The following is a 19,971-nucleotide window of genomic DNA, read 5'->3' on the forward strand; positions in this document are numbered from 1 at the left end:
CCCCAAGAGGCTCCTTGGTTTCTTTGCTTTCTATTTTTCCAGAGGTAAGGGAAGACCATTTTATTTCGGTAGGCCAAACAGTAAGCCTATATCTGATTCTTGTTGGGATTGTGTTGGCTGCTGTTTCTTCTATCTATGCTGTGTTCTATTGTACTTTAATTATTTTATCATATAACCCTTTGGGGTCACCTGCCAAAAATAGAAGGAGGCTGGAGGCTGGCACAGTTCACTCTCCACTTTCTCCAAAGACAGTCCTTGATATTGCCTAAGATCCAGGAAAGGTCATTAGGACAGCTCTAAGGTCAGCCTCCATCCTACAAACACTTAGGCTATTTAGAATGGATTAAGTCAGACATAGGCACCAGGGGGTTTAATTTGGTCCAAGAGGCCATTTCCCCTACCCACACCCACCTGCCATTCACTTGGCATCATATGGCATCAAGTGTGTGTCTGGTAAAGCCACAGTTGCAAAGGAATAATTGGTAGCCTTAGAGTGCACTCCCAATTGTTCCTTTGCAAGTGTGGCTTTCATCCGGTGCCATAGCACTGAGTGCAAACTGCACTGCTTCAGCTGGATGTCAGATCGACCTAATGTCATATGACATCAGGTAGCTAACAGGTGGACAGCTCCATATACCTCTCAAATGTGTCCCACAGAGGGTTGGCCACAGTTGGATCTGGCCCGCCAGCTGAAAGGTGTTCCCCACCCCTGATTTAAGTAGAGAGCTTTGCAGGCTCACTTATATGTATTTCTTCCCATTTTTCACATGAGGACCAAAAAGTAAAAAGGTATCAGGGACCTCTGAAGCAGACTGGTACAACTGCTAGAAAACTCACACGATGAGAGGAGGAAGGAATATTTCCCATATTTGTCCTGAAAACTGTAAATCTATTCAGCTGTGTAAAGAAACCAATTCCAGAAATAAATATGAAGCAGGAACACTGAAATCCTGCAGGGCAAAAGGCATTAGCAACTTCAAGAGAGAAGGAAGGCAATGTATCATTTAATATTTATCCGGCTTGAGATGCTTATCCAATTCTTATTTAGAATCATTTTGTTTAAATATGCTACAGGGCAAGTACACCATGATCCTTCATTTAAATCAAGCCATTGTTGAAATAAAAGGGGTGGAAGGCACTAAATATGGCAATAGCTGTGCACGAGCATCTGGAGCCACAAGATCTGCTATTTAATAAAGGATTCTCCCCACCAATTTTGAGAGATTGCAATAGATACCCCACCTGCTGCCACAGAGGGGGGAACAGGGAGCTCAGGGTGCAATTCGGAATACTTGGCTTAAGTAAGATTGAGTTCTTTCATGCATGATCTTGAGATGCAATATAGATGGGGAAAAGACTTTGTACAAAGGAATATGTGTGAGCTTGAGCTGAGCCAATGTTTCTCAGAAGTCATTTTCTTTTTCTCAATCCCAAAGTAAAGCAACTTTGTAGTTGTTTCTCCAAAAGGTTCTTGCCTTTTTTTTGTAGCAGATGCCTCCCCATGCAATTTTCTGGAATGATCCTTCATCCAGAACATTGGGGGGGGGTATGCAAAGTGATGGTCAGTTGCTGCTGCAAACACACATATGCACACACCCTTGGGGGGGGGGAAGAAGCTACATTACTGCCAGTGCTAATGGAGAGCTTCATGCCCCAAGAAACAGCTGGATAATTTCTCCTTCCCCTGGAGAAATTCACTGAAATCCCTACCCAGTTTCTCTACCCACAAGTAGGGTAGAGAATTTCGAGAGACCATCTGCACACAGCTCTAGCATTACTAGATTTAAAAAAAACAAAACCCTCCCTAGTGGCAAGAGAGATCCTCCCTAGCCCACTGTGTAGACCAGAAATGTTTTCTTTGCAAAGTGAATTGCCAACATGGCTAGCCCAATCAGGACTTATTTAGGGCAAAGGCCCTGCTGCACACACAGAACTATCCACATTGATCTCAGGACTGTGGTCTCTATATGGCTATATTAATAAGTATATCTGAGCTTTAAACTCTCAGCTATAAATGTTTTTCTGCATAATATGCAGTGTGATCATACGCATTTCATGACATATTTAGTTTTTCAGCATGAATGAGAGTAACAACCACTTTCAAATCAATCAAGTGCCAAGTGTAGTCTCAATTCAACCAATAAATGTGTACTCAAACAATTCAGTCCCCTTTACATGAGTTTCCAGGACTAATGTAACACTAACAGCTTTTCAGTCCAGAGCATGCAGGAAACACATGTGTTATTGCTCAAACCACCTTGGTCTGAAATATCTACCACCTTCAACAGTTAATTTAGCTCAAGAGTAACTGCCCAAGCAAGTATGAGACAGATTTCACATGTGCCACTTCTAGGGTGGCCAGATGCAAAAGAGGGCAGGGCTACTGCACCTTTAACTGCTGTGTAAGAGGGAATTTCAAAAGGTGTGGTGCAGAAGCCCTGATCTCTAGTGCCTCTTGTGGCCACCTTAACTACTTCAAGTGCCTTTGAGCCTCTCTCGTCCCCTGCTGGAGTATGCATGTGAAAAAGACAGAAATGCACTTTTAGAGACATTTTTATGTATTTTAAAAAAATATTATTTACAATACAATAAGGCTAGCATAGTATTACTTCATAAAATATAGAAGACTGTATTGCAGAAAGATAAAACTATTACTGTAGTATCATTAAAAATATTAATGACATTAACAGCATGGATATGAGGTATTAAGGACATTTAAGGTCTAAATAAGAACTTAGCATAGGTATGATTAGTAACACAGCAGACATATTAGGTATGTGACATATTATAAGGATGAAACAAAATCAGTACACACTGCATCTGCCTCTTCCCTTACTAGACAGCATCTCATTTAATTGCACACTAATTCTAAATGGGTTTCCATTTATCAGAAGGAAAAGAAAAAAGAGATGAAAGCACGCACACACTTCTACATCATTTCTCTTCTTATCTATTAATCTAATACTTCATAATAACATTAAATTCATCTCTGAACTTTTTAACCTAATATTTTGTCTAATATATTGAATTGCCAAAACCTAGCTATTTAACATTTTCTTCTAATGCTCAGTATCTTTCATGAGTACGGTCAATTTAATTTCTATCTGTTCCCATCTTCTCCATGTCAGTTTTGCCTTAGAGAGACTTTTATTACTTTTGAACAGTCTTGCATATTCAAATCTTGCTTGGTAAGAATACATAACGTTGCAATTGGCTTTTCCAGTGGTACACTATCATTAACAAAATTTAGAAACATGCCATTGGCTCCATCTCTTCTATAAATATCACCCTCCTGAGATATTTTTCATAGTTTCCATGATGTTAATTTCCATTATTTACTCATGTTCAGGCAACTGTCTTTATACAGAGTTGCCACAGAAAACCATGACCCTTGCATATGCAAGAATACCCATACTTCTTCTAGAACTATCTTCTTTTAATTTTTTATCCCATTTCCTCCTATATGCTTTCTCATCCACCTTCTGACTATTCAATAGCACTTTATATATTCTAGTTAACTTTTAACACCCCACATTTGTTTCCACTAACTTATCAAAAATGGATGTGTAATCACATATTTTTGTGTAGTCCTGCTTTGGCCTTGGCATTTGCAGCCTACATTTGGAAAAAAAACCCCTCTCATTACCTCTAATCCCGATCAGGACTGCAGCGGGGAGCAAAAAGTTAAAGCCCCCTATCCCACCATGACAGAATCCTGGGCCGCCTGCATGAAATAAAAAGCTTGCACTCTAGGGTGAACAACTGTGCTTAATAATGGAACATGTTGTCTGGCCCTTAGTCTACTTACAGTAAAGTATTCCAGCATCCAGAATAGGTAGAAAAGTGGCTTCTCTAACCTAATTGCTAAAGGCACTGCACCAAACTTCCTGGGTCAACCCAAAAGCTGAAGAGCTGAACACCTGTTTACCCCAACTTAACTACTAACTTTTTTTGCAGGGTGTGGCTGCAGTGGGGAGGGATTATCCTCCCCTGTTTAGTTCTGTGGCGGCTGGAAGCTTACAGCAGAAGCAGGCAAATTCAAGACAAAGCAGAGAGCAGACAAAACAGGGCCTTGGACAGCTCCAAGGAAACCCTGCGGGCTGAATTGTTCTGTTCCTGAAGCTGCTTGTCCACCTCAGGACTTTGAGTAGGCTGGTAGGGCAAGGGGAATATGAGGACAAACATAAGTCTGGATGAAGCTGTATTTAAGGAAGGTACTCTGAAAGAAAACTATACATCTACTAAACAGAGCCTGAGCCAACATTCGTATTTCTAAACCTAGAACTTAACTATTGATAACTACTGGTGGTGGTGGTTGTAATTAGTTTCAGAAAAAAGATATAAAGTTGCTATGAATTAAGCATAATGTGTACCCTTAGAAATGACCTATCATAAACACAATCCATATGACATGGAATCATAGAATAGTAGAGTTGGAAGGGACCTATAAGGCCATCAAGTCCCACCCCCTGCGCAATGCAGGAATCCAAATCAAAGCATTCCTGACAGATGGCTGTCCAGCTGCCTCTTGAATGCCTCCAGTGTCAGAGAGCCCACTACCTCTCTAGGTAACTGGTTCCATGGTCGTATGGCTCTAACAGTTAGGAAGTTTTTCCTGATGTCCAGTCTAAATCTGGCTTCCTGCAACTTGAGCCCATTATTCCATGTGCTGCACTCTGGGACGATCGAGAAGAGATCCCGGTCCTCCTCTATCTGACAACCTTTCATGTACTTGAAGAGTGCTATCATATCTCCACTCAGTCTTCTCTTCTCCAGGCTAAACATGCCCAGTTCTTTCAGTCTCTCCTCATAGGGCTTTGTTTCCATCCCCCTGATCATCTTTGTTGCCTTCCTCTGAACCTGTTCCAGTTTGTCTGCATCCTTCTTGGTGCAGAGACCAGAACTGGATGCAGTACTCAAGATGAGGCCTAACCAGTGCTGAATAGAGGGGAACTAATACTTCACGCGATTTGGAAACTATACTTCTGTTAATGCAGCCTAATATAGTGTTTGCCTTTTTTGCAGCCACATCACACTGTTGGCTCATATTCAACTTGTGATCAACGACAATTCCAAGATCCTTCTCACATGTCGTATTGCTGAGCCAAGTATCCCCCATCTTATAACTGTGCATTTGGTTTCTTTTTCCTAACTGTAGAACTTTGCATTTTTCCCTGTTGAATTTCATTCTGTTGTTTTCAGCCCAATGCTCAGCCTATCAAGGTCCCTTTGAATTTTGTTTCTGTCTTCCACGGTATCTGTAAATTTGATAAGCATGCTTTGTACCTCCTTATCCAAGTTGTTAATAAAAAGATTGAAGAGCACTGGGCCCAGGACCAAACCCTGTGGTACCCCACTCGTTACTTCCGCCCAGTTTGAGAAGGGACCATTGATAAGCACTCTTTGAGTACGATTCGGTGCCAACTGTGGATCCATGTGATATTTGTTCCATCCAGCCCACATTTAGCTAGCTTGCTAATCAGAATATCATGGGGCACTTTGTCAAAAGCTTTGCTGAAATCGAGGTATATTATGTCCACAGCATTCCCACAGTCTACAAGGGAGGTTACCCGGTCAAAAAATGAGATAAGATTAGTTTGGCAGGATTTATTCTTCATAAATCCATGTTGGCTCCTAGTAATCACTGCATTGTTTTCAAGGTGCTTACAGATTGACTGCTTTATAATCTGCTTCAGAGTTTTTCCAGGGATTGATGTTAGGCTGACTGGTCTGTAGTTCCCCAGTTCCCCAGTTCCTCCATTTTGCCCTTTTTGAAGATAGGGACAACATTAGCTCTCCTCCAGTCATCTGGCACTTCACCAGTCCTCCATGATTTCATAAAAATAATACACAGCGGTATTCTAGGATGCAGTTTATTAGGCCCTGGAGATTTGAATTCGTTCAAAGTGATTAGGTATTCCTTGACCATTTGTCATTCAATCTCAAGCTCCAATCCTGCCCCGTCTACTTCATGTTTCCCAGGAGGGTTACAGATCCTTTTTTGGGAGAAGACTGAGCCAAAGTAGGAATTGAGGATTTCTGCCTTTTCTTTGTCATCTGTTATCATTTTGCCATCCTCGTTGAGTAGCTGTGCCACCGTTTCTTTTCTCTGTCTTTTACTATGGACACACTTGAAGAAAGCTTTTTTGTTGCTTTTAGCATCCCTCGCTAACCTCAGCTCATTCTCAGCTTTAGCCTTCCTGACGCCATCCCGGCAATTCCGTGATACCTGCCTGTACTCTTAAGAACATAAGAACATAAGAAGAGCCTGCTGGATCAGGCCAGTGGCCCATCTAGTCCAGCATCCTGTTCTCACAGTGGCCAACCAGGTGCCTGGGGGAAGCCCGCAAGCAGGACCCGAGTGCAAGAACACTCTCCCCTCCTGAGGCTTCCGGCAACTGGTTTTCAGAAGCATGCTGCCTCTGACTAGGGTGGCAGAGCACAGCCATCATGGCTAGTAGCCATTGATAGCCCTGTCCTCCATGAATTTGTCTAATCTTCTTTTAAAGCCATCCAAGCTGGTGGCCATTACTGCATCTTGTGGGAGCAAATTCCATAGTTTAACTATGCGCTGAGTAAAGAAGTACTTCCTTTTGTCTGTCCTGAATCTTCCAACATTCAGCTTCTTTGAATGTCCACGAGTTCTAGTATTATGAGAGAGGGAGAAGAACTTTTCTCTATCCACTTTCTCAATGCCATGCATAATTTTATACACTTCTATCATGTCTCCTCTGACCCGCCTTTTCTCTAAACTAAAAAGCCCCAAATGCTGCAACCTTTCCTCGTAAGGGAGTCGCTCCATCCCCTTGATCATTCTGGTTGCCCTCTTCTGAACCTTTTCCAACTCTATAATATCCTTTTTGAGATGAGGCGACCAGAACTGTACACAGTATTCCAAATGCGGCCGCACCATAGATTTATACAATGGCATTATGATATCGGCTCTTTTATTTTCAATACCTTTCCTAATTATCGCTAGCATGGAATTTGCCTTTTTCACAGCTGCCGCACACTGGGTCGACATTTTCATCGTGCTGTCCACTACAACCCCGAGGTCTCTCTCCTGGTCGGTCACCGCCAGTTCAGACCCCATGAGCGTATATGTGAAATTAAGAGTTTTTGCTCCAATATGCATAATTTTACACTTGTTTATATTGAATTACATTTGCCATTTTTCAGCCCATTCACTCAGTTTGGAGAGGTCTTTTTGGAGCTCTTCGCAATCCCTTTTTGTTTTAACAACCCTGAACAATTTAGTGTCGTCAGCAAACTTGGCCACTTCACTGCTCACTCCTAATTCTAGGTCATTAATGAACAAGTTGAAAAGTACAGGTCCCAATACCGATCCTTGAGGGACTCCACTTTCTACAGCCCTCCATTGGGAGAACTGTCCGTTTATTCCTACTCTCTGCTTTCTGCTTCTTAACCAATTTCTTATCCACAAGAGGACCTCTCCTCTTATTCCATGACTGCTAAGCTTCCTCAGAAGCCTTTGGTGAGGTACCTTGTCAAACGCTTTTTGAAAGTCTAAGTACACTCTGTCCACTGGATCACCTCTATCTATATGCTTGTTGACACTCTCAAAGAATTCTAATAGGTTACTGAGACAGGACTTTCCCTTGCAGAAGCCATGCTGGCTCTGCTTCAGCAAGGCTTGTTCTTCTATGTGCTTAGTTAATCTAGCTTTAATAATACTTTCTACCAGTTTTCCAGGGACAGAAGTTAAGCTAACTGGCCTGTAATTTCCGGGATCCCCTCTGGATCCCTTTTTGAAGATTGGCGTTACATTTGCCACTTTCCAGTCCTCAGGCACGGAGGAGGACCCAAGGGACAAGTTACATATTTTAGTTAGCAGATCAGCAATTTCACCTTTGAGTTCTTTGAGAACTCTCGGGTGGATGCCATCCGGGCCTGGTGATTTGACAGTTTTTATATTGTCCATTAAGCTTAGAACTTCCTCTCTCGTTACCACTATTTGTCTCAGTTCCTCAGAATCCCTTCCTGCAAATGTTTGTTCAGGTTCAGGGATCTGCCCTATATCTTCCACTGTGAAGACAGATGCAAAGAATTCATTTAGCTTCTCTGCAATCTCCTTATCGTTCTTTAGTACACCTTTGACTCCCTTATCATCCAAGGGTCCAATTGTCTCCCTAGATGGTCTCCTGCTTTGAATGTATTTATAGAATTTTTTGTTGTTGGTTTTTATGTTCTTAGCAATGTGCTCCTCAAATTCTTTTTTAGCATCCCTTATTGTCTTCTTGCATTTCTTTTGCCAGAGTTTGTGTTCTTTCTTATTTTCTTCATTTGGACAAGACTTCCATTTTTTGAAGGAAGACTTTTTGCCTCTAAGAGCTTCCTTGACTTTGCTCGTTAACCATGCTGGCATCTTCTTGGCCCTGGCGGTACCTTTCCTGATCTGCGGTATGCACTCCAGTTGAGCTTCTAATATAGTGTTTTTAAACAACTTCCAAGCATTTTCGAGTGATGTGACCCTCTGGACTTTGTTTTTCAGCTTTCTTTTTACCAATCCCTTCATTTTTGTGAAGTTTCCGCTTTTGAAGTCAAATGTGACCGTGTTGGATTTTCTTGGCAATTGGCCAGTTACATGTATGTTTAATTTAATAGCACTGTGGTCACTGCTCCCAATCGGTTCAACAACACTTACATCTTGCACCAGGTCCCGGTCCCCACTGAGGATTAAGTCCAGGGTTGCCGTCCCTCTGGTCGGTTCCATGACCAACTGGTCTAGGGAATAGTCATTTAGAATATCTAGAAACTTTGCTTCTTTGTCATGACTGGAACACATATGCAGCCAGTCTATGTCCGGGTAGTTGAAGTCACCCATTACTACCACATTTCCTAGTTTGGATGCTTCCTCAATTTCATATCTCATCTCAAGGTCTCCCTGAGCATTTTGATCAGGGGGACGATAGATCGTTCCCAGTATTAAGTCCCTCCTGGGGCATGGTATCACCACCCACAACGATTCTGTGGAGGAGTCTGCCTCTTTTGGGGTTTCCAGCTTGCTGGATTCAATGCCTTCTTTCATGTATAGAGCGACTCCGCCACCAATACGTCCTTCCCTGTCCTTCCGATATAGTTTATATCCAGGGATAACCGTATCCCACTGGTTTTCTCCATTCCACCAGGTCTCCGTTATGCTGACTATATCAATGCTCTCCTCTAAGACCAAGCACTCCAGTTCTCCCATCTTGGTTTGGAGGCTCCTAGCATTAGCGTACAGGCACTTGTAAGCAGTGTCTCTCTTCTTTTTTTTTTTTTTCAATAATTTTTATTCAGATTTTCATAAAACATACAAGACAAAATCATAAAACATTCAAAGACAAAAAACAAAATCAAAAATAGTTAAACAAAAAGAAAAAAAGAAAAAAAAAACAAAAATAGAAAATAAAGAGTAAAATATTGACTTCCCATTTGTCAAAGATCAAATCAGTTATAAGTCTATAATATATAACAATCCTGTCTCTTAAGTCATATTATAAAATCACTTTCCTCCAGTAGTTATCTTACTTAATCATCAAATCTCATAAACATTACTTTATTCTTTCCACAAAAAGTCAAAGAGAGGTTTCAATTCTTTAAGAAATATATCTATCAATTTTTTTTCCAGATAAGCATATCGATTAATCCATCTCATTACTAATTATGATAATCCTATTGTCATAACCATAGTCAAAATAAACATTTCAATTAATCCATCACATCAGAATCTGTTAGGTTCAATAATTTCAGTAGCCATTGTTCTATTATCTCTATTAGTTCCATTTTCCATCTTCCATCTTCAGTAGTCTTGTTAAGTCCAGTAATTTCAATATCCAATCTTCCATTATCAGTATTCCATAATAATCTTGCTGTCAAAGCCATAGTCATATAGTAAGAGTCTGATGGGAATTACCTCTATCCCAAATATTTTCTTGCCATCCATTCTGAATAGGTTGCTGAAATACTGCTGTAAAATCATATCTCTGTTCTTTTTTTCAAAATACACTGGGTCATCTCTTAAAAGTTTTTCCATTGTCACATGGCTGCAGTTAATTCCATAGATTTTCTCTATATTGGGCTCCATCACATCATTCCAGTCCAGAAGATTATCCATGCCATTGATAACTTTATCTCTAGAATCTTCATTCATTTCTTCAGAGATAACATTGAGTTCCAAACAATAGATTTTATTTCTAAAGTCCATAGACTCCAAATCTTGTTCCTGTTCCACGTTGGTTCCAATCTCCGGGATCTCCTCTCTCACAGGGACCCCTATTCCAGTTTCCAGGGTCTCCTCTCTCACAGGGACCCCTGTTCCAATCTCCGGGGTCTCCTCTCTCACAGGGACCCCTTCCAGGGTCACCTCTCTCACAGGGACCCTTATATCTTTAATCTCCTGCTTCATTTTACTCAATTCAATTTTCGTTATCTCAATCTCATCCATTATTTTCTGAAACATAGTTATTTCCAGATTTTCAGCCACTTTCTTAATTGCCATTTTAAAAGAAAAATATAGGAAAACCACTTCTTATTTCAGCAACAATTGGGTTAATACTCCAAACTTGGTGACATCACAGTATAAACAGAGCAGACAGCCTTATCTCTCCAATAGTTAAGTAAACAAAATGCAGTTCCCAGGATCGAAACAATTAATGGCAATCGTCAAGAAACAGATTCGTCAAAATAAAATAGACCAAAAAGAGAGTAGTCTCAAAACAGTATAATATTTTTCAAAATAAAAATCTGGAATAGAAATCCCTCTTCTGTGTATATCTTTAGAATGCAAATCCAGGACAGCTTTTTGCAACAAAAACAGAGATAAGCTATTAATTAGTGCGTAGCAGAGAGAAGTTATGGCTCCCCAGTGAGATGTCAAAAACTGATCAATCTGGCAAATCTCTTTTAAACAGCAACAATTTAAGTCAAGTAAAAGAAAAATATAGAAAGAAGGGTGCTTGCCTGTTAGTGCGTTCTCTCTTAGAAGATAAGATGAACGTTCGCTTTAACAGATAGAGCTTGCTGTTAAAAATCCGTCCCACCTTCGTCGGCTGGACCTCGTCCCATAAATTAATGAGATCTGGTCGTCCCAACAAAAATAGGCTTTGAGGTTAATCTCTTCGTTTCTCCCTACCCGGGAGAAGTTTAATCAGTCAAAAAAAAAAGAAAAAACTGACTGATATATCTGAATAAGCTTCTTTTGAGGCAGGAGCCCGTCTCAAAAGCAGGCACAGGCTAAGTCACCCTTCCCGGAAGTCCGTAAGCAGTGTCTCTCTTCAAGTGTCTTTGGCACTTGTGGTTAGGCCTGTGGTAATTTTGCTCTTCTGAATTTATATCCTGTGCCCCTGCTCTCACAATGCCTACTTCTAGGCCTACCCCTTTTAACATTTCATCATTTCTTTGGTTTTTATCCCAGGGGGGAGGTTTATTCCGAACCGGACCTTTCTCAGCTCCTGTCGGGTTTCCCCCCTCAGTCAGTTTAAAAGCTGCTCTGCCACCTTTTTAATTTTAAGTGCCAGCAGTCTGGTTCCATTCTGGTTCAAGTGGAGCCCGTCCCTTTTGTACAGGCCCGGCTTGTCCCAAAATATTCCCCAGTGCCTAACAAATCCAAACCCTTCCACCCGACACCATCGTCTCATCCACGCATTGAGACTGCGAAGCTGGGCCTGTCTGGCTGGTCCTGCGCGTGGAACCTGTAGCATTTCAGAGAAAGCCACCTTGGAGGTCCTGGCTTTCAGCATCCTACCTAGCAACCTAAATTTTGCTTCCAGGACCTCACGGCTGCATTTCCCCATGTCGTTGGTGCCAACGTGCACCACGACCACTGACTCCTTCCCAGCACTGTCTACCAAACTATCTAAACGACGGGCGATATCCGCAACCTTCGCACCAGGCAGGCAAAACACCTTGCGGTCTACACGCCCATCACACACCCCACTGTCTATGTTCCTAATGATCGAATCACCCACTACAAGGATCCCTCCACCCCCTGGAGATATATCCTCGGCACGAGAGGATAGCTGCTCATCCCCCAAGGAATGGGTTCCTTCTAAGGGATCGTTTCCCTCTTCCTCAGCTGGATGCTCTCCTTCCCCGAGACCATCGTTCTCCATGATAGCAGGAGAACTATCATCGTTGGAGTGGGACACAGCTATAACGTCCCTGAAGGCCTCCTCCACACACCTCTCTGCCTCTCTCCGCTTTTCCAGGTCCGCCACCTTGGCCTCAAGGAAATGAAGTCGTTCCCGGAGAGCCAGGAGCTCATTGCACCGAGAGCACACCCACGACTTCTGTCCAACAGGCAGATAGTCGTACATGCTGCAGGCGGTGCAAAACACTGGAAAGCCCCCACACCCCTGCTGGCTTCTTCCCTGCATAGTTTTGTTTAAGGTTTATTACGTCAATGGGTTGGAGACTGCGGTTTAGTTGAGGTCAGGGAACAGACGGGCAGAGTGGGGGGCCCTGGCCTCCTCGCCCTGCTGCCGAACTCGCTCTGCTGCTTAACTCGCCTTGACGCTTCGTCGTCAGCTGGGGCCTTGACGCTTCGTCGTCAGCTGGGGCCTTGACGCTTCGTCGTCAGCTGGGGCCTTGACGCTTCGTCGTCAGCTGGGGCCTTGACGCTTCGTCGTCAGCTGGGGCCTTGACGCTTCGTCGTCAGCTGGGGCCTTGACGCTTCGTCGTCAGCTGGGGCCTTGACGCTTCGTCGTCAGCTGGGGCCTTGACGCTTCGTCGTCAGCTGGGGCCTTGACGCTTCGTCGTCAGCTGGGGCCTTGACGCTTCGTCGTCAGCTGGGGCCTTGACGCTTCGTCGTCAGCTGGGGCCTTGACGCTTCGTCGTCAGCTGGGGCCTTGACGCTTCGTCGTCAGCTGGGGCCTTGACGCTTCGTCGTCAGCTGGGGCCTTGACGCTTCGTCGTCAGCTGGGGCCTTGACGCTTCGTCGTCAGCTGGGGCCTTGACGCTCCGTCGTCAGCTGGGGCCTTGACGCTCCGTCGTCAGCTGGGGCCTTGACGCTCCGTCGTCAGCTGGGGCCTTGACGCTCCGTCGTCAGCTGGGGCCTTGACGCTCCGTCGTCAGCTGGGGCCTTGACGCTCCGTCGTCAGCTGGGGCCTTGACGCTCCGTCGTCAGCTGGGGCCTTGACGCTCCGTCGTCAGCTGGGGCCTTGACGCTCCGTCGTCAGCTGGGGCTCCCTCTAGCTCGTGGAGCAGGCTCCCTCGCTAGGGTGCTCTGACTTTATATGTGTGGCTGGTTCCTCCCAGCTACTGCTGCCAGCCAATGATGTGTTATTTGAGGCTGATGGCTATCAGCTGGGGCTTAACTCTTTAGTATTCTCTCAGGCTTCCTTCCTGAGCGAGGGGCGGGGCTGTTTAAGCTTTTGGCTGCTTTTAATCTCAGCAAGGGGCTGCGCCTTCCAGGCAAGTCTTTTGTGTTTGTTGTTTTCCCACCTAGAACAGCCTGACCTTTCTTTAACCTAGGGAAACAGAGCTTGTGGTTGTGTTTCAGGAAGGCTGAAGCTGCCCTTTTTAGCAAGGACTGAGCTGACTCTCTCCCTGTATGTATCGGTGGAGTTTCCTTTTCCCCCTTCCGACTGGAATTTAGCCTTGTTTACAGTGTCCCCTGAAGCTTTCCTGCTACGGTGGTGTTGAAAACTAGCTTTCTATACGCTTCCTTCTCCTAGGATCTGTCTCCTAAGATATAGGTTCTTTCAGGATTTGGCTCCTAGCTCAGGGTGACCTTGGGCTGCCCTTATTAGTTATTTCTCTGAGCTGTTTTACTTCAATTTAAATAATGGAATAAATGGGAGCTACTTACCCTCTTTTCGCTCTGCTGCTTAACTTGCCTTGACGCTTTGTCAGCTGGGGCCTTGACGCTTCGTCAGCTGGGGCTCCCTCTAGCTCTTCCTTTGTGGCCTGGCCTTCTTTCCACTTCCTGTATGTGTCCTTTTTTGTTTTCAGGTCCTCTCTAAGCTTTTTGTGAAGCCACATTGGCTTCTTCTGTTGTTTCCCCCTTTTTTCCTTGTTGGAATTGCTTGCCACTGCGCTTTTAGAATTTCCTTTTTTAGAAACTCCACCCATCTTGGACTCCTTTTCTCATTAGGGTGGCTTGTCATGGAACTGTACTTACAATTGTTCTGAGTTTATTAAAATCAGCTTTCCTGAAGTCCAGGGTGCACGTATGGCTACTCTCAGCTTTTGCTTCTGTTAAAATCAAGAATTCAAGTATGGTGTGGTCACTTTCCCCCAGAGTTCCCGTAACTGCCACTTCATCCACCAAATCATCTCTATCGGTTAGAATCAAGTCAAGGATAGCTGATCCTCTGGTTGCTTCCTCCACTTTCTGTAGGAGAAAGTTATCTCAAACACAAGTCAGACATTTCTTGGAGGGGCCATGTTTGGCAGAATTTGTCTTTCAACACATATCGGGATAATTGAAATCCCCCATTACTACTACATCATGCCTCCTCGAAACATTGGCAATTTGCTTTTCAAAAGTTACATTCTCGTCTTCTCCTTGATTGGGCGGTTGGTAATAGACTCCAAGCACCACATTCCTTTTACTACTTGCCCCATTAATTTTAATCCAGATACTGCATCCTGCATTGCTGTTACCCTCTTCATTCATAACACTCAGCCTCACAAAATGTTTGTCTTGACCCATTCAGCTCACACCTCAGATTAACTGTTAGAGTTCAAAAAGTATGTTCTCAATAAATAGCTTCATTTCACAAGTGAATATACCAAGCAGGCTTAAGGTAAATAAGATTGCTCACGTTAGTTTGTTCATAATTACACAGGTAAGCATCCACAGAACACATGACAACCAGTCAGAGATGCCCAAGGATGTTTGAATGTCACAGTCCCAATTGCCAGCAGTAGATGCAACATTTGGCAAACTGAATATATAAACTCCAAACATGGTATCTAGAAGTCAGTATTCTGTTACCATCTTTTCTCCTCTCTTTTCCAGCAAATAAAAAAGTGTGGTAGGAATGTAGGCAAGTATTCGAAATGGTGGATGTCTCAAAAACCCTCTCCATTCAAATTATCAACTGTATTTCAAGTCAGATCCATCTTTTCTTAGAGCAAGACTAAATTTATAATGGGGTTTATGCCACCCCCTTCCTGCACTTAAAAGAACGAGTCCCTTGAAAAATGGAAACTGACTGCCTTCAAGTCTATTCCGACTTATGGTGACCCTATGAATAGAGTTTTCATGGTAAGCAGTATTCAGAGGGGGTTTACCACTGCCCTCCTCTGAGGCTGAGAGGCAGTGACTGGCCCAAGGTCAGCCAGTGAGCTTTATGGCTGTGTGGGGATTTGAACCCTGGTCTCCCAGGTCATACTCCAACACCTTAACCACCACACTGGCTCTCTAAGAGTTCCCTACCTTGGAGAAAGTGGACAAGATGGCAGAGGGCAAGAGAATGGTCCCTTAGAGACAAAAGGCATGCTTGATGCATCATTTCCCACCAGTTCACAGGGACTGACTTACAAGCTTCATAATCCCCATCAGGACATAATGCACAGAGTACATCACTGGTCACCAAGGAGAGGTTCGAAGTGGTCTCTCTTGATCCAGCCTCTTGTCCTCCACTACCTGGCATCCCCTTACCAAAGATTTTTTTTCTTGGAGATGGGCAGAACTGGCAGGAAGAGTGGGGGAGAGGATGGAGGCGGGAGCCCTACTTCAAGTTTGGTTCAGCTCAGAAGGAAAGCTGGAGGTGGGGAGACTTAGAAGTATGAGGAAACAGAGTTACTCATGCATTCAAGTTGAACATTCAAAAAAACATCAAGCGGTCCTGTCAGAATATTTGACATGAATGCTGGAGAAGCTCAATTGATTTTGGGGACAAAACCTTTACCAATCTTTACTCAAAGGCTTTCAACCTACACAAGCATAAGATTAACCTCTTAATGAGCATAAACATCTCGATCCTAAAGCAGGTATCCTGGAGCACCATGTGGCATATGGTATGACTGCTTCAGCAGCAAGCAGCATGAAGAAAGTAGGGCACATTCATCACTGTATGCTGGAGGTCCATTCCAAGTCTTCTTTAATATGTTAGCACTACACATATGAGATGCCTAAGTTCACATTGATGCAGGTGGCTGCAAGACAGTTGAGAAATGCCTCTGGAAATTCATTCCATTCCTTAGCAATACCCCTGGTGTGTGATCAGGTAAGTATATAAACACTCATGGCACATGACAAATCTGTATACAATTTACATATGCTAATCTATGTCTCCATAGTAGGATGTTTGGGGCCTCATTGACACTGAATTTTGCAGCATGCCCAGAGGCCTCATAAGCAAAGAAAATAAAAGTTCCAAAAAGGGGGAACAGACAGGACACCCAGAGCATGAGCTTCCATGGCCACCCCCTTCACAGACTACCTTTGTGCTACAATAGCATCAAACATACACAAAAGGATGCCTTTAATCACTCTTCTCTTCTTTCCTCTCAACATCTATAATGCACGCAACATACAAAAACAGTCCAATACCACTTGTTCAAGATTTATGAGAGCTACCCTTCTGCCTGCCTTTGCAAAAGCTTGCTTTTTCTCCATTCTACTGTGTTCAGGGATAATTAGGGATGAGCAAAACCCTCCCTATAATTCCCACCTCAGTTAAAATAACCCTGCATGTTCATGATACTTTCCTGCAAACCCTGATATGCAATTTTCCTGAAGCCATTTTTTCCAAATTGTTAGTCTGTCTGTTAGTTTGAATCCTATCATTCCGCATTCAATTAAAGATGTTACAGAAGTTTTAAGTTCTTTTTATATATATAAAAAAGAACTTGTATATGCATATTTTTCCTTTTTTAAAAAAATTCTCTTCTGAAGTAGCAGGAAGAAGAAGTGAATTCCTCATGTCTGGTTTCCAATTCAAAGCCCCCCTTATGCCTTCAAGTCGATTACAACTTCTGGAGACCCTATGAATTTTTTTGGATATTTTCATAGGGTTTTCATGGTAAGAGGTATTCAGAGGTGGTTTAGGATTGCCTTCCTCTAAGCCTACGGCACCCGGTATTCCCAGGAAGTCTCCCATCCAAGTACTAACCAGGCCTGATCCTGCTTAGCTTCCGAGATCAGATGAGATTGATCATGTTCAGGGTAGTACAACCGTAGGCCAAACACTTTAATAGTGTTCATTTAAGTTGCCATGCAAAGCCCTCTACACAGCCCTGTAGCCAGCCTTCCTTATTAATTGGGTCAGACACTTCTCTAGGTGGGGCAATTTGGGGGGGGGATGAAGAGTACAGCATCAGCCAATCCCCCCCTCACTGGTGGAGAGGATGTGAGGGCAGACCAAGGGAAGGGAAGGCAGTGAACTTCCCCCTCACTTCTCCTCCATGCAGAGAGTGTGTTAACTTACATAATGGGCAAGTTACCCGAAAATTTAGTATGAACACCAGGAATTAAACAACTGGCATAATTTGTTTCATAGGAAAAAAGGATGTTGAGGATACAGTGACCAAAGGGATACCAAAAGGTGTAGAAGGGTATAACAAAGTTAAAAACTAATGTGAAGCTTACAATACTCTAACTACTCATATTTCTGGAACCATTCTTTTTGGAAATACAGCTCTCACTGTTCTTCAGCTATGAATGAAATTTAGCATGTTGAATTGTCTCACCCTTTTTTGAGAGATCCCCAACAATACCAAACTCGAAAGCTTGACTTTGCCTATACTGACAGTCCTCTTTCACCGGTAATCTGTCCCTGTGTTCCAATTCTTCATGAATGGCACTACTTTGGTAATGACAGTGAGGCTCCTGAGCTTGGCTTTAATACTGGATTAGGTATCTCAGTTTTAGATTCCATCCAAAAAACAAAATTGTCCACGCTACAAGTTCAGAGAAGGGCAGAGAAAAAATACTTTAGGGTGTCTGTTAACTCCTCCTTGAGAGTCCCTCCTTCTAGTCTTGTTCCTGAACTTTATATTTCCCTTCCTGTTGGACAATCAGGAGAAAACTTTTTAAATGGCTGCTATATAAGAACTAACTAAGCAATTGGAAACGAATTGTAGAAAGCAATTAAAAAAAATTTTACTGGTTGAAAAGCCCTCATGCTAAGCTACAAACATCGGGAAAGTCAGAAATTAGGCCTCAGTCACATCCTAGGTGGCCAGCCAGCTAGCAAACTGTAGTGTGCACAGCAGTGTTTCTATTCTCTAGTGCTGTTTTCATCCTTTATCAAGTACTCAAGAAAATGAAGAAGAAATAGTGACTATGATTGCGAATATAGTGAGTGCTTTAAAACAGTAAAACATAACTTAGGATAGACATTTTTTCAGATCACTTCAAGTTATCCCTTTATTTCACCCTTTAGCAATATTTATTTATTTATTGCATTTATATACCACCCCATAGCCAAAGCTCTCTGGGCGGTTAACAGCAATCCAAGCATCCAATCCTGCTCTACTCCTCATAATAACTGCAGAATAAACAAACTCTTCCTTCTTACCATAGGCAAACAAACATGCTTCTTTATTGCTGGCTGGGTAGAGAACATGTGAAACTGAAAAGCAGAGCAAAGAAAAGTCCAGGGATGGAGTCCAACAAAGTTCTAATACAAAGTTCTCATATTTAACTCTTCAAAGAAAGCTGTTTTCTTTCAGGATTACTGAAGTAATTACAGGATGGTTGTGATCATGAAAAATCCATCCTCAGTCAGGGAAAGTTTTGAGTAAGCAGACTTTTAGGGGCTCTCCCAGATAAAGCTTTCATTGTGCATTCACCCTGCCTTATTCACTGAATTTCTCAAAGGATCTTATTCTTAAATTGCTCCTGTTCTTAGAACAAGCTTTGTTGTTATGTGCCTTCAAGTCAATTTCAACTTATGTTCAGATTTTGTAACTTCAGGTCTGGAGCTTCCTTTATGGAATCAATCCATCTCTCTTATTTGGCCTTCCTCTTTTCCTACTCCCTTCTGTTTTCCCAGCATTATTGCTTTTCTAGTGAATCATTGTCTTCTCACTATGTGTCCAATGTATGATAACCTCAGTTTCACCATTTTAGCTTCCAGTGATAGTTCTAGTTTAATTTGTTCTAACACCCAATTATTTGTCTTTTTCACAGTCCATGATAAGCGCAAAGCTCTCCTCCAACACAACATTTCAAATGAGCTGATTTTTCTCTTATCCGCTTTTTTAATTGTCCAACTTTAACATCCATACATAGAAATCAGGAATACCTTGGTCTGAACGATCCTGACTTTATACATCTCTGCATCTCAGGACCTTTTCTAGTTCTCTCATAGCTGCCCTCCCCAGTCCCAGCCTTGTTCTGATTTCTTGACTATTGTCTCCATTTTGATCAATGACTGTGCCAACGTATTGATAATCCTTGACAAGTTCGATGTCCTCATCAACTTTAAAGTTACATAAATCTTCTGTTGTCATTACTTTAGTCTTCTTGACGTTCAGCTGTAGTCCTGCTTTTGCGCTTTCCTCTAACTTCCATCAGCATTCATTTTATTATTGTTATTGTTATTTATCATTATTATTATTATTATTAAATTAATTTGTATCCCGCCCATCCTCCCAGCAGGAGCCCAGGGCGGCACACAAGGCACTAAAAACACTTTAAAACATCATAAAAACAAATCTTAAAATACATTAAGACAAACCAGTGTTAAAAACATTTAAATTTTTTTAAAAGGGTTAAAAACATTAAAAAACATATTAAGCAATTCTGACACAGACATCTCCACAGTGTGTGTGTATATGGAATATTTCAAACAACCCTGTGAAGTAGGGAAATCAAGGCAGCTCACAACAAGAAATAAAGCCATTTAAAATCCAATAACCATAAAACAAGTATAAAACAGTTGCAAAACAGCTTAAAGTGGCATGATTCTGACTTTTGGATTGGGTGAGTGAAGTTTCTTATCACTGAATTGAATGCTTCCCTGTCTGAGTAAGCCGCATTGAATACATTGGGACTTGCTTCTGAGTAAACAT

General features: G+C 42.6%; 1 protein-coding gene and 1 pseudogene across 4 annotated transcripts in view; both read right to left on the minus strand.

The window, feature by feature from the left end:
- Positions 1-19,971, minus strand: part of RASSF5 (Ras association domain family member 5) — a 161,725-nt gene that overhangs the window by 109,808 nt on the left and 31,946 nt on the right. The gene's annotated exons all lie outside the window — the stretch shown is intronic.
- On the minus strand, positions 17,018-17,136 carry LOC133388099 (5S ribosomal RNA; annotated as a pseudogene).

This window comes from Rhineura floridana, chromosome 6 (genome assembly GCF_030035675.1).
Source record: "Rhineura floridana isolate rRhiFlo1 chromosome 6, rRhiFlo1.hap2, whole genome shotgun sequence".
NCBI classification, from domain to species: domain Eukaryota; kingdom Metazoa; phylum Chordata; class Lepidosauria; order Squamata; family Rhineuridae; genus Rhineura; species Rhineura floridana.